Genomic DNA, 14,016 nt, shown 5'->3' on the forward strand with positions numbered 1-14,016 from the left:
TTACAGTCTTGTACTTTGGGCTAAACTATTTTGCAACTTTGTATTCTAAGTTAACTAGAGTAAAATGAGGTGCCTAAATTACAGAGGATGGGTTTGCTTCAAACCCTAAACCTACAATGAAACAAATGCCTAACCTTAACCCTAGGAGAAGCTTGCACTCCAAGTTAGGGTTGGAAGGCCTGGGCAACAAGTTAGAGTTTCTAGCTTAACTTCTCATGCAAACTAGGGTTAGAAACTTGGTTTGCAAGCTTCCTCCATCAATAAATAGGCATAAGAACCATGTAAAATTCAGACTTGAATATTGTAATGAAATGTTGTTGAATTTCTTCCAGCCTTTCTCTTTGAGTCTCAACTCTTTTGCTATCACTTTGCCTAGAGAACTAGCTTGAAGTTGGTCTAACCTCTTCAAAGCAACCTAATCTCCTTTTACACACAACTAACGATCATTCATCCACAAAATTATCTTCCATTTTTTGTTGCATCCTCCATCAACTTGCCAATTCAACCGAAGAAAAAGCATGGAGCCAAGGAGATCTTCATCACTAAACCCCTTAAAAAATTCTACAAGTGATTTATATATCTGTTTTGAGTAGAATTAAGTCTCAAATAGGTTTTAAACCTAAACCCTAAATTTTTCAAACTCTGAAAAAAATAATGGGTCAAGTGCACCACGTTGTCAAAAGTGATAATTTGTCTCTAAGGATGGATATCAATCCCACAAGGAACAGTTGAATTATCAAGTACAATATTCGCTAAATATAAAACAAAACAATAAAAAGTGTGTTGAAAGTGGTTGTGTTGGCGATGATTAATTAGAAAACAGGCAAAGAATTGGTTGCTTCAAGTTCGAAAAATAGGGTTTGGGCTTCATCTTTCTCACTCTTATGTATTTTGATTAGCATGTTAACATTATGTTATTTGATTGAAATCGATACCCGTATAAAAGTCATTTATATCGATTCCTCACATATAAAATTATTAAAAATGTTTCCTAAATATCGATTTCTCGCATATTTATAAAAACAACTTATAATCAAGCTCAGACGTTAAATAGCAATTAACATTTCAAGTCTATTCCTAGCACTCGAATATGTTTAGTATTGTTGTTTAGGTCATAACCCTAAAAATACTTTAGTCAAATTTAAGATTCTAGATCAAAAGTTATAAGCAAAAGAACAATACCAATAATCAATCAAGAATAGAGATTGAGCGAAACCCTAAACCCTAAACCAAAAATCTCTCTTGAGAAAGATTGCCCTGATGAGCTTGCCCAATTCTTCTTGTTTACAGGACAATAATTAATATCAAACATCTAAAACCTATTCTAACAACAATAAACAATCAAAACTACTGGGTTACCTCCCAACAAGCGTTTTATTCAACGCCATATAGCTTGACGAAAGTTTTTATCAAAGGTGATAATTATTCTGTTTGGTCAGTGCTTTTGTTATCACTTTTGTTATTCTTGAATACGGGTTTCAAATTTAATTGTTCCATCCCTCTTTAACTCCTTGATAACCCACAATTTCTTTGTTTTCTTCATTCCTTTCACCCTACCCGCGTTGAGCATGCTAGGTTGTCCTGGTTGATACCCATCTTCTTCCACTAGCTACCCTTAATTGTTCCAGTCTCCTTTTGTCTCTAACTTTTCATGACGTGTAACTTCCTCCTTTGGCTTTGAGCCCTCCATCTGCTCTTCTGTTATAGGGATGACCTCTTATTTGGAAATCTATTCTTGTCTCCCATTCTTATTTGCAATACAGTTAGTTAGATCATCAAAAAGATTAAAACTTACCTCATCATTCTGAGACCTTACTCTTGTTGGGTTTAATAGTGCCAAAGTTCAAGAGGGGGGGTGAATTGACCTTTTAAAAGCTTCTCGCAGAAACAGTGTTTAACACAATTTACAGAAAATAAATCGATTTATCTGAAAATGAACATATTTATTTTGGCACTGTTTGTGTGTTTGAAGAACGTTTATACAGCAAGGTTAATCACAAGATTATGCAGATAGATTTTCCAGATGCACACACACTGATATTAGAATGAAAAACAGTGAATCACAAAACAACAACCTTCAATTCCAAGCAAGGTGATTTAAGGTTCAATTAATGGCTTGACAATTTATTGAGTAACCTTTACAATCAACCTGTTCCAGTGGCTTTTAACAGATTATAAGTGTTCTTCTTGAAATCAAACAGTTTTCCAGAAATTAAGAACAATATGAACCGAGCCCAGAAAGAACAGATTTATTATTGATTGAACAGATTTATTTCTTTGCTGTTTTAACAGTTATGCAGAAACTTAAGTGCAGAGATTGAGAGAGAATGAACACAAGGCAATTATACTGGTTCACTCAACTGAGCTACATCAAATCTTCACCTAAACCAAGGTAAAATTCACTAAATCACAATTCAAACAACACAAATCCCACTATTCTTGAAACCTACAAGAACTTAGGTACACTTGCTGAAAAAACCTATTTCAGCACACACACACTCTTCAAGAAACCCTATCAAGAAGAGTGTACAACCAAAATTTTACAAGAAATGAAAAGTGAAACGACTACACCTGATTGAGGATGCAAAAATCTGCCTTAAACCAGTAGAACAGATTGCTAGAACAGTAGCAACACCTCTCACCAAGCTTTTGGAACCAACCAAGAACAAGCACCTTGTGATTTTCGAAATCTTTGAAGAACAGTTGCTAATTCTTTGTAAACTCTTAATTCTCTGTTGTAAAACTTGTTTTCTCAAATGTGTGAACGATTTTTAAACTCAGAAACAAGTTTTCATTTTATAGCAAACCAACTTATAACAGATTTTTGAAAAACAGTTAAAGCTGTTATAAAATGAACAGATTGAAAATAAAATGAACAGATTTATTTTCAAAAAACAGTTAGAGAATTTGTCATGTGAGGAGACTTAGTCAACCATTCTGGTGCAGAGACAAAACTGAAAACCGTTTAAGCTAGACATGGCACCAGAGACAAAGAATCTATTCATTTACATATGAACAGATTTATTTATCAAAACGAAAGCAGAAAAAGCTTTACTATTTAAAACACAGTCGTTTTGAAAGGTAGAAGACTTAGTCAAAATGCTTGATGCACAAAATCCAATTTTCACAAGACTTAGCCAAGACATCAGTTTAAAAATGAATTTGTTTATTTAGAAAAGAACAGATTTATTTTTATGCAGTAAACGTGTTTTTTTGGTAAAACATGTGAAAAACAGTTTAAGAAATTTTGTTCTTGTTCTTATCACATGGCCAGTGGTTAGGAGGTGAGTTACTCAGCAAAAAGCCCACTCTTAAACAACCTCTAAACACTACCTAAGACACACTTAAAGCAAAAGGAAATATACATGAATTGTACATAAAAGTCTTCATCAAACACATGTCTTGAAGGGGCAACAACCATCTTCAACAATCTCCCCCTGTTTGATGGAGACAAATCCCCATAGCTATCCCCATAACTCTGTTGCTTTAAGAACCTGTACTGCACCAAATATTAAACCAGAAAAACAGAAACATTGCATAACATATGAAATTGGTTTAAGGTGCAGAGTTTAACTTCCTGTTTCAGCTAGCTTCACCTAGCATGGTGAGCTATTTTTCTCCCCCTTTGGATTCATCAAACAGCATTTAAGCATAGGGAAAAAATAAAACAGAAAACATAACCATAATAGTCCAGAAAATAAAACCAAATTGTTCAGCATTACAGAAATTTGAAAACTGATAAGGAAAGCATGAAAAGCAATAGACTACTGATCCTTGTAGTATAACTCTGCAAGCTGCACCTGAACCCCTTCAATTTGATCATCAAGGTGTTGAAACCTTGCTTGAGTAGTCTCAAAGTATGCTCTCTGTTCTGCTGTCATGACATCAAGACGATACAAAACTTGCCTTTCAAACATTGATAAAGGTTCACCACAGTATTCTGGAGTTTGATAGGCAACAATGGCATTCTGATGGGTTGCAGCAGCCTCTTCATGCACTGATTGGGGAGCAGGTGAGTCTCCTCTGATTTCTACAGATGGAGAGCTTGTCCTTTGATTTCCAGCATGTTCAGCAGATTGCTCTTGACCATAGGAGTGATGGAGAACATAACACGAGTGTTCTGCAGCTTGGACAGTGTCATCCTCCATGGGAACAACTTCATCCTCATCTTCATTGTTGAGGTTTGAGGCTCCATGTTCTGCTTGAGGGTTCTTGCCTTTGAGAACCACCCACTTGTCCTCAATTTTGTGGAATCCCATTTTTGTGAGAGTTGAATTGTCAATCTCACTAACAGCCTTGATAGGGTCGTTTCTCTCATTTGTAACATCAACACCAAAGTAATCAATCAATTTGGAAACAAGTATAGCATAGGGAAAGCGATAATCAGCCAACCTTTTGGATTTCAGCATGTGTTCATTGATAATGAAAACCCAGTTTACCTTAATTTGGTTCATGATGCAATAGATAAGGATTAAATCCTCTTCATGTAAAACAGCATGATTTGTACCTCTTGGGATGAGTTGCCATGCTATAATGTAGGCAACAAGACGTGGAGTGAGGTTCAAATGGCCTGCATGGAACCTGCTTATGCTCTGTGTAGGGTTCCTCATACAGCTTTTATAATATTACAGTTTGTTGAATTCTTGAATTCCATTGGCGTTTCCTTTTCCTACTTTCAGTCCAGCATACTTGATTCCAGCCACAGAATTCCACAACTCACTTGTGATCTTCATCTTGATCCCTTTCACATAAGAGACAATGCTCTTTCCATCCAACGTTAGGTTAGTGTAAAACACCTTAACCAAATCAGGATATACATTACCCGTTAATTCCAGCAGCTTTTTCAGTTTTTGGTGCTTCAACACAACCCTTGTTTCTGTCAATTTTTCTGATTTCAGCCAGTTGAAATCCAGCACTTTGGGTATGTTGATCTACTTTCTGCTTGTCTCCTGAATGTAGCCATTGATGCCTTCTTCATTTTCAGCGAACCAACCTCCTAGCACACCTTGAAAGGTGGTTTGCTTGCCCTTATTTTTCTGTTTTTGTCTTGAAGAAGAAGCCATGGTTGAACCAGAAATATCTTTTGTTTCTAATGGTGAGAATCGAAAATAGGTAGCCAATGTGGGTAGCAGATATTCACACAGATTTATAGTAAAATGAATGGATTGATATGGCAGTTATAAATGGATATGCATAAAGATTTTATGCTCTGAAATTGTGCAGAGAATCTTTGAAAATATGCACCAAATATTTAGGGTCACGATGCACACAATCCATACTTTCATTGAGCACCCAAACCATCAAATCGGTTACACAACCATGACCAAAACCGTCAAAGGTACAGAGGTTAATGCCCACTAAGACAGTCAATCAGTCAAAGATCAGAATTTCTCTTTCCTAGTCATCAATGCATATCAGTACAGAAAATAAACACATTCAATTACGAATAAACAAATTTAATTTTTCACTACTTGGCACAATTGACGTTTATAATACCCAATTCATTAAGCAGAAAATTAAACCTATCTTTAGCCAATGGTTTTGTGAACAAATCAGCAAGTTGTAAATCAGTACCACTGAACTTAATCTCACATGTTCCATTACATATGTGTTCCCTTAGAAAATGATGCCTAATTTCAATGTGTTTGGTTCTAGAATGCATGACATGATTTTTGGTTAAGTTGATTGCACTTGTATTATCACACAGCAGAGGTATATGGTTGAGTAAAATACCAAAATCATTTAATTGTTGTCTTAGCCATATAGTTTGAGCACAACAACTCCCTGCTGCAATGTACTCTGCTTCAGCCGTGGAGAGAGCTACACAAGCCTGCTTTTTGCATTGCCATGAGATCAAGCTTGATCCAAGCAAATGACAGGTTCCACTTGTGCTCTTCCTATCAATTTTACAACCTGCAAAATCTGAATCAGAATATCCAGTTAAACATAATGAAATATTACCTGGATACCACAAGCCAACTTCTTTAGTTCCTTGCAAATACTTCAAAATCCTTTTGGCGGCATTGTAGTGTGATTCTTTAGGAGCAGATTGAAACCTTCCACACATGCACACTGCAAACATTATGTCTGGCCTGCTAGCAGTGAGATACAGTAGTGATCCTATGAGTCCTCTGTATTTGGTTTCATCAACAGAAATTCCAACTTCATCATGATCCAAATGACAGCTTGTTGAGAAGGGTGTGCTGATTGGTTTACACTTGTCCATTTCAAATTTCTTCAGCAGATCCTTGCAATACTTAGCTTGACTTAAGAAAATGCCATCCTTGAGTTGTTTGACCTGCAAGCCTAGAAAATAGTTCAACTCACCCATCATTGACATTTCAAACTCACTTTTCATGACAATCGTTTTGAAAGGTAGAAGACTTAGTCAAAATGCTTGATGCACAAAATCCAATTTTCACAAGACTTAGCCAAGACATCAGTTTAAAAATGAATTTGTTTATTTAGAAAAGAACAGATTTATTTTTATGCAGTAAACGTGTTTTTTTTGTAAAACATGTGAAAAACAGTTTATGAAATTTTGTTCTTGTTCTTATCACATGGCCAGTGGTTAGGAGGTGAGTTACTCAGCAAAAAGCCCACTCTTAAACAACCTTTAAACACTACCTAAGACACACTTAAAGCAAAAGGAAATATACATGAATTGTACATAAAAGTCTTCATCAAACACATGAATTCCCTCGTGTCTTAGGACTTCCTCTTATATCTGGGTGTTTTAACTGGTAACTGGTATGGGGCCCACCTTACGTGGCACAATATAGCTGTCTAGACCACCGACGTCTGATCTCTCCCTCTGTTGGCGAGGTCCGATGTCGATTCCTAACGCTGATGTCTGAGGTCTTTCTCTAGCGCCGATGGCCGAGGACTGGTCGGCACACAAGCCCACCAGTCTCGAGTTGTAACTTGTTTCAGCGAAGAGACTAATTGATCGCCCTCGGCGACCTACGTGGCACTGGGTGATAGGACGTGAACAGTGTATCGAAGTGACATCTCACCATACTTTTTTATCAGCATACACGTGGCAGGATCAACGGCTAAGGCTCGTTGCCGCTTGCGCTTCTTCGTGTACGTTTAAACCCTTAAACCCTTACGTTTCCTTCATTGTTTCATTACATCACTTAAGCATTTCCCAAACATTTCTTCTCTTCGAACGCTCTGTCTTTTCCTTCAAAAACCTCTACCTTCAAACCCTAAGTTATTCAAAGGTACGATCTTTACTCTGTGATTGCTCTTGCTTTATGATTCCGATGCTCGTAACATGTTATAACTGTTCTGGGACTGTTTATGTTTTCTGCACTTTACGTTTTTTCTGTTCTTCGTTTTTGAGTCTCTGTTTCTCTGGTTTATTGAGTCATACCATCATCTTCTTCTAAACCTTCGCTTTTTCTTCCTTTCTCCTCTCCCTTTTTAGCTTTCTTCGAGATGGCCAGAACCAAAACCACATTGAACCCTCCTCCCCCCGTAGATTACCAAACCTTCTATGACTGGGCTTCTGCTGATTTCTTAGTGGAGACTTCCAAGTTTACTTCTAACAAGGGCGTATCGTGTGTTTGGGAGGGAACACGATGCATACGTATCGGTCCAGCCTTGCAGGGAAGGTGAACTTGTTTGCATTGATGATCGCGCAAGCCCTGAGGAGCCCTTCTTCTTTATGTACTCTAACATCTTCCAGTGGATCAAGCTTCGCTTGCCATTCACGGGGTTCGAGCGTGCGCTTCTCACAGAGGTTTACGTGGCCCTTGCTCAGCCGCACCCCAACAGTTGGGCCTTCGTGAGGGCCTTTGCCATCCTATGCAACCATTTCGGCCACACGCTCTCAGTGGACATCTTCCTGTACTTCTTCGAGGCGAAGAATCCGAGCAAGAGACTGTGGCTGAGTTTCAATGGCGTGGCAGGGAGAGTTCTCCTAACTCTCTTCCAACAGTCCTACAAGGGCTTTAGGAAGAAGTTCTTCAAAGTATGTTGTAGTGTGCACAACCCTACCCTGCTGGATGGGTTCCCACTCTACTAGGTGGAGAAACCTGGGCTCAAGAAGCCAAAGAGTCTAGAGGACATGAGCCCACGCGATCGTGAGGTGTGTGGCTTCCTCTCTAGCCTAGGGGCGATGTTCAACACTGCCGATTTGATAAAAAATGAGTTCCACCCCAAGTTTATGAAAGCCCATATTGGTACTTGTCCTTGCCTTTACTTGTATATTTGTTGCTAGTTGCATGTTTTAGCTTTTTATGCCTTGTTGCCTTCTTGTGCAGATATGGTGCCTGATGCAGAGAGAAAGAACAAGCTGGCTGCATTGGTTGCTCGACGCAGGGCGACCCTTGCTGATGCAGGTACCTCAACCCCCGCGGGCCCTCCTCCAGTTGCCACCTCTGCTCCGATATCTCACGAGCCAGCCCCTATTGACCATGGGCAACAAGGGGTGGTGGAGGCCACTGCCTCTGAAGACGAGGATACCTGCACAGGCCTCGTCTTTAAGAGGAAAAGGGCGGGTGATGACGTAACCCCATCGCACTCTGCTTCCGATGGCCATGCTCCCTCATTCAGGGAAAACCCACCAAGTGCCTCCTCCCCTCGTGACCTCATAATGCTCGAAGGCGGAGGGGAAAGCGCCCCTGGGGGTGATCAAGGCATGCCCCCCACTGCTAATCTTCCAGCCTTCCTCCAGCAAGCCCTCAAATGCTTCCAAATATGGGAGGTGGTGGAGAGCCTGGGTGAGAACCCCCTACAAGGTCGTGCAGCACAAGGCCTTGGAGAGTTCCTCATCTTATCCAGTCTCGCCATGACTAAGGTGCAAGTCCTGCATACTGAGGTGCAGGACTTACAGGCTGAGGTGCAAAAAATGAAGGAGGCTGCTGGTCAAGATGCCCTCCAAATCAAGAACCTCACCCAGCGTGAAACCGCCTTATATCTGAAGGTGTCTTCCTTTTGTCAAGCCGACAAGGAGACCAAGAAACTTCTTTTCGAGAAGTCCCAAGAGGTTTTGCGCGCCCATGCTAAGATTTTGGACATCCGAAAAGAGGTTATCGAACTGCAAGAGAAAGCTGAGGAATCTCAAAGCAAAATGGCCAAGCTCGAGGAGAGGGCCACTCAGCAAGAGGTACATCTTGGCCAGCTAGAGGGAGAGCTGGCCCACAAGGGCAAACTTTTCAAGCAGAAAGAGGAAGAGCTCACCAATGAGGTCGCCGATACTTATAGTGCTAGGTTTGAAGATGCCATAGCCCAAGTTGCGTGCGTGCATCCTGGGGTGGATCTCTCCCAAGTAAATGTGATGAAGCGAGTCATTGATGGGCAACTAGTTGCCGAAGAGTAACCTCTGTAACTTAATCGCCTGATGAACAAATTTGATAAGTTATATATTCATCTATGAAATATGCTTTCCTTATCTTGGTTGTTATTTGCTTGTCTTGTATTAACTTTGCTAACGACGCCTTTAACGAATATATGCCTCTTAAGTAGCACGCTCCTTCTCACCTGCTTTTACCTTCTTTCCGCTCTTCAACGTCTTAAGGCAATGGTGAGGTGTGCTCAAACTCTTAACTGGCCTTACCTTTATCACTTTGAGATAAAGAAGACCTCTACTAGCTGTTTCTCGACCTTGCCTTGCAAGATAAGGGAAAGGTCTACCTGCTGATCTTATCTTTGCCCCTAAGGAAGAGGGAGATGTCTTTCTGGTGATACTGGTGAACCATGTTGTTCTCGACCTTGATCTATAAATAAGGGAGAGATTTTTTCTGACCTCAACCTTGCTCCATGAGGGCAAGAGAAGATTTAACTGTTGAACCATGTTCTTTGACCTTGGCGTTCTCACTCAATAGGGAGGCGTTCTCTGCGAACCATCCTATCCCAATGTTGAGGCTTCTAAACCAGGTGAAAGTTCGTAACTAACCTCGTCCTCGCCACTTAGAGCAGGGGAGGATTTAATTGGTGAATCATATTGTTCGACCTTGGCGTTCTCACTCAAGGGGGAGGTGTTCTCTGCGAACCATCCTTTCCCCGTTTTGAGACTTCTAACCCAAGGGAAAGGTCTGTAACTGACCTCGTCCTTGCCCCTTGAGGGCAGGTGAGGATTTAACTGGCTGGCCCCATCTTGCTGCATGAAGTAACAAAAAAGGGGGGGATTTAATAACTAACCTCATCCTTATTGTATGAAATCAAGGGAGGATTTTGTAACTGACCTCATCCTTACTAGTGAGCCATACTATTTAACCCTGGCGTTTTCACTCAAGAGGGAGGTTCACGAAAAACCATATTGTTCCCAATATTGAGACTTCTAACTCAAGGGAGAGGTTTATAACTGCACTGCATAAGATACTCGAAAATATACTTTTTTAACTGAAACTTTATTGGGTGACCTCATTAAAAATCCTTATAAGGGAAAAAGAGTGTCCCCTAAAAACTGTGTACAATGCAATAATTCAACTGAAATAAAACTTAAGGTTGGTTGCGTTCCATGTACGAGGGATCGCCCCACCTTCCAAAGTCTCGAGCCTGTACGCTCCGTTCCCAAGGACCTCTGTCACTTTGAAGGGACCAGTCCACTTGGGAGATAAGTTGTTCACTAACTTGTATGGGTGGTCCTTCCTCATTACCAAGTCGGCGACCTGGAACTGTCGAGGTCTCAGCTTGGAGTTGTACTTGTACTCCACCCTTCTCTTCAAAGCTTCAGCCTTGATTCTTGCTTTCTCCTTTACTTCGTCCAGTAGGTCCAGGTTCACCTTTCTTTCTTCATTGGACTCTTCGGCCACGAAGTTCTGGAAACGTGGCGAGTTCTCTTGGATTTCTACTGGGATCATTGCGTTTGAACCATACACCAAGCTAAAGGGTGTTTCCTTGGTAGTGGATTGGGGAGTGGTGTGGTAAGCTCACACAATTCTAGGAACTTCTTCTGCCCAGGTCCCCTTGGCCTTTCCCAGCCTTCTCTTTAGACCTCTGAGCAGAACTCGGTTGGCAGATTCGACCTGCCCATTTGTCTGGGGGTGTTCGCTTTATTCCAAGCTTTGTGCATAGCTTGCCCAACTGTTGGCTTGCGAACTGGGTGCCATTATCGGACACCAACCGTTTTGGGACTCCAAAGCGGCACACTATGTTCTTCCACACAAAGTGCTGGATCTTGTGGGTTGTGATCTGCGCTATTGGCTCAGCCTCTATCCACTTTGTGAAGTATTCTATGGCAACCACAAGGTACTTCATTTGTCGCACCACTAAAGGGAATGCCCCCAGAATATCGATCCCCCAAGTATGAAATGACCATGGGCTATAGATCGATCTAAGCTCTTCCGGTGACGCCTTGTGTCAGTCAGCATGTTGTTGACATTGCTTGCACTATTGTGCGTACCTCGTGCAGTCTTCCCTCATGGTTGGCCAATAATATCCTGCACGATTGGCCTTTGATGCGAGAGATCAACCACCGATGTGACTCCCGCATATCCCTTCATAGAGTTCTGTCATTATGCGCATGCACTGCTTGCCACTTACACATACCAAAATAGGGTGAGTAAACCCATGTCTGAACAATTCCCCGTCAATGAGGGTATATTTGCTTGAATTTTTCTTCATTTTTCTGGCCTTTGTGGGCTCTAGCGGGAGTATCCCATCTGCCAAGTAACGCTTGTAAGGCGTCATTCAGGTTTCTCCTTCTTCAACTAGGCAAACCTGCAACGACACTTCCCCTGAAATTGGGTATGTGCTTATCCTGGACCTTTTCAGTGTCTCATGAGTCAATGACCGATGACTCCTCTTCAGCCCTTCCGAAGTGCTAATTTGCTGGACTTTTGCTGAATCATATGTGGTGGTGGTTCGAGGTGTCTCAAAGTTTCCTGAATGACTATCCTCTGTCTGCCCCCTTGCCTGAACTGGCGAGCTTTGCTAGCAGGTCAACTCGGGCATTCTGCTCTCTAGGGACATGTACTAGCTCGAACACCACAATGTCTCCTTCAAAATCTAGACATATTCTAGATAAGCTGCCATCTGAGGGTCTTTGGCCTGGTACCCTCTTGTTACTTGTCTCGTGACTAACAAAGAGTCACTCTTCGCCAGCAGACTCTTCGCACCCATCTCCTTAGCTAGCAGCATTCCAGTGATCAAGGCCTCATACTCTGCTTGATTGTTACTGGCCTTGAAAGCGAACCGCAGGGCTTGCTCAATCAATAGCCCATTTGGTCCTTCCAAGATGACGCCGACCCCACTACCTTGTTGGTTGGAGGAACCGTCCACAGAGAGGACCCACTTGAAATCTCCTCCTTCTTGGTGTGTGGCTGTCGAGGAGAGCTCTACCACAAAATCAGCATAAACCTGGCCCTTGATGGGTCTCCTACGTTCATATTGAACGTCAAACTCTGATAACTCCACCGCCCAACGCACCATTCGCCCTGCTACATCTGGGTTTTGTAAGACCTTGCGAATGGGAAGGTCTGTCATCACTATCAATGTAATTTGGAAGTAGTGGCGAAGTCTTCATGCTGAGAACACTACCGCTAGGGCCGCTTTCTCTATGGCCTGGTATCTCACCTCAGGCACTTGCAACACTTTGCTGACAAAGTAGATTGGCTTTTCACCTGGTCCTCCTCTTGCACAAGGATCGAATTGATCGCCCGATCTGTGACTGCGAAGTCCAGACGAAGTGGAGTACCTAGATGTGGCTTGCATAACACTGGTGGACTGGCCAGGTACTCCTTCAGCTTGAGGAACGCCTCTTCGCACTCCTTAGTCCATATGAACCTGTTATTCCTCTTCAAACACTGGAAGTACGGGTGTCCTTTGTCCCCTCCAACTGACACAAATCTGGACAGTGCGACCATCTGCCCCGTTAGCTACTGCACCTCCTTCACTGAGATCGGGCTCCTCATTGTTATGATCGCAACACACTTCTCAGGATTCGCCTCTATCCCACATTCAGTGAGTAGGAACCCTAAGAACTTGCCTGCTTCTACCCCGAACACACACTTCTCAGGGTTCAGCTTCAACCTATATTTACCTATTGTGGTGAATAGCTCTTCTAGATCTGTTACATGTTGATCCTTTACCTGGGAGGTGAGCACCATATCATCTACATACGCTTGGACATTTCGCCCTATCATGGGCGCAAGTACTCTGTCCACCAATTTCTGATAGGTGTCACCTGCATTCTTCAGCCCAAAGGGCATCATCTTGTAACAGTAACAAGACAGCTCTGTCATGAACGCTATCTTGCTCTCGTCCCTGGGGTGCATCTTGATCTGGTTGTAACCAGAGAAAGCATCCAGGAAACTAAGCAATTTGCAACCAGACGCACTATCTACCAAGGCATCGATGCTAGGTAGTGGGTAGGAGTCCTTCAGACAGGCCTTGTTGAGGTCTGTGAAGTCGACGCACATTTTGTACCTCTCATTAGCCTTCTTCACCAACACCATGTTCGCCAGCCACTCCGGGTACTGAATCTCCCTGATGTGGCCAACGCTCAACAACTTCTGCGTCTCTTATCTGATGACCTGATGCCTCTCTTCATTGAACTTTCTTCTTCTTTGCCGAACAGGTCGAACCTGTGGGTCCATGGTAAGACGGTGACACAGGAAATCGGGGTCTATGCCAGGCATGTCTGAGGAAGACCAGGCGAATGCGTCCAGGTGTCGTGCTATGACTTCGGCAATCTGGTCCTAGGTCTCTTGGCCTAAAGACTTGCCAAGCTTGAACATCTTCCCACCGATCTCCCTCTCCAAGAAGTCTTCAGCTGGTTCAGGCCGTCTTTCATGGGCGATCTCTGCGCAAGTGACCCCTTTTTCCCTTGGGGGTTGGGTGGTGACAGCGAACACTCCTCTCTTTGTCTTGAGATTATTCTCATAACACTTCTTAGCCTCATTCTGGTCAGATTTGATAGTGATCACCATCCCATCAAGGGAAGGCAACTTCATCTTCATGTGCCTTGTAGAGGCTATCGCTCCAATCCTGTTCAAAGCAGGTCTACCCAAAAGTATGTTATAAGCTGAGGGAGCGTTAACAACTAGGTACCTGATGTTCTCAGTG

The sequence above is a fragment of the Phaseolus vulgaris genome, chromosome 5 (genome assembly GCF_051622355.1).
Source record: "Phaseolus vulgaris cultivar YP4 chromosome 5, ASM5162235v1, whole genome shotgun sequence".
NCBI lineage: Eukaryota > Viridiplantae > Streptophyta > Magnoliopsida > Fabales > Fabaceae > Phaseolus > Phaseolus vulgaris.